The following is a 1,656-nucleotide window of genomic DNA, read 5'->3' on the forward strand; positions in this document are numbered from 1 at the left end:
TCCTAAAGGAGATCAGTCCTGAATATTCATTGGAAGGATGCATGCTGAAGCTGAAACTCCAATACTTTGGCCACCTGATGCGAAGAATTGACTCATTGGAAAAGACCCTGATACTGGGAAAGATTGAAGGCAGGAGGAGTAGGCGACGACAGAGGATGAGAGGGTTGGATGGCATCACTGACTTGATGGACATGAGTTTGAGCAAACTCTGGAAGTTGGTGATGGACAGGCAAGCCTGGCATGCTGCAGTCCATGGGGTTGCAAAAAGCCGGACGTGATTGAGTGACTGAACTGACTCATTATCCCTTCACAGTAAATACCTGCCTTTGTCATATACAAATTGACAAGGAATCAAATTATTTATTACTCTTTTCCTTTGTCTTGGGTTCCCCATAGACTGAGCTAGTGACTTGTACAATGTTCGTGTGTGCGCACTCAGTTGTGTCAGACTCTTTGTGATCCCACAGACTGTAGCCCATCAGACTCCTCTGTCCATGGGATTTTCCCAGCAAAAATACTGGAGTGAGTTGCCATGCCCTCCCCCAGGGAATTTTCCAGACCCAGGGATCGAACCCATGTCTCCTGCATTGGCAGGCCGGTTCTTAACCACTGAGCCACCTGGGAATCCCTGTGCAAAGTTCAAGGGGTGGCAATTCAAATGCTCAAGTCATTCAGATCCTGGCCTCTCCACCTCCCCATCTCTGTGGGAGGTTGTGGGTGAGCACAGCCTGGATTTGGACTGTATGGTGGCTCTGAACACTGGTTCACAGCCAAGAATCATGCTCTTTCTCTCCCAGACCCTGCAGGTCTCTCCTTCCTTCTCACCCTCATTCAGGTTCACTTTAGGTGTAAATGAGAGTGGGATTTTTGAAGGTCTAAACTCAAATATGCGCTATTTGTTACAAGGCAAAGACTTTATAATGTTGCTACTTTAATGATTTCCAGTAACAAATTGTTTGTGATATATATCATAACTCAATGACTAGCTTGACTTTATGAATAAATGAAAGTGGGGTGCAAGGTGGTTAAATGACGTTGTGTCAGTCAAATAATCACATGCCTTTTACTTCCCAAAAGGATATGATGTGTCTCTGTTGAGGAGGAGTCATCGTGGAACAGTGGCAACTTTATAAATGGGAAATATTTTTCTTTTCTTTGTTTTATTTTAAAATATTTATTTATCTACTTGGCTGCCCTGAGTCTTAGCTATGGCACATGGTATCTTCTGCCTTTGTTTGCAGCATGCAGGATCTTTAGTTGAGGCATATGAACTCTTAATTGTGGCTTGTGGGATCTAGTTCCCTGACCAGGGATTGAACCTGGGGCCCCTGCCTTGAGAGTGCAGAGTCTTAGCCACTGGACCACCAGGGAAGTCTCAAAGTAATTTTCTTTTAAAAGCACAGAAATTTTGTTCTGTTTTCTCTTTCCTAACCTATGGATGGTTGTTCTAACCATGGCCTCGACTGTGAATATCTTCTGTTCCCTCCTATCCTTGCTGACTATCTGAGATGCCACTGGGTGGAGTTTGGGACTGTCATACCTGAGGGTCTTCCCATATAGCAGGGTTGTCATGAAGAGTCCAAATATTGAGAAACAAAGGCATTCCTGAGTAAACAGGAGGAAAAGTAGGCGAGCTAAGATTCTGACTTGAAGAGC

General features: G+C 44.5%; 1 non-coding gene across 1 annotated transcript; it reads right to left on the minus strand.

Annotated features, from left to right (window-relative positions):
* Positions 1–1,298: 1,298 nt before the first annotated feature.
* On the minus strand, positions 1,299–1,371 carry TRNAE-CUC (transfer RNA glutamic acid (anticodon CUC)). Its single transcript has one exon. It is a non-coding gene; the product is annotated as a tRNA-Glu (tRNA).
* Positions 1,372–1,656: the final 285 nt, after the last annotated feature.

This window comes from Dama dama, chromosome 20, assembly GCF_033118175.1.
Source record: "Dama dama isolate Ldn47 chromosome 20, ASM3311817v1, whole genome shotgun sequence".
NCBI lineage: Eukaryota > Metazoa > Chordata > Mammalia > Artiodactyla > Cervidae > Dama > Dama dama.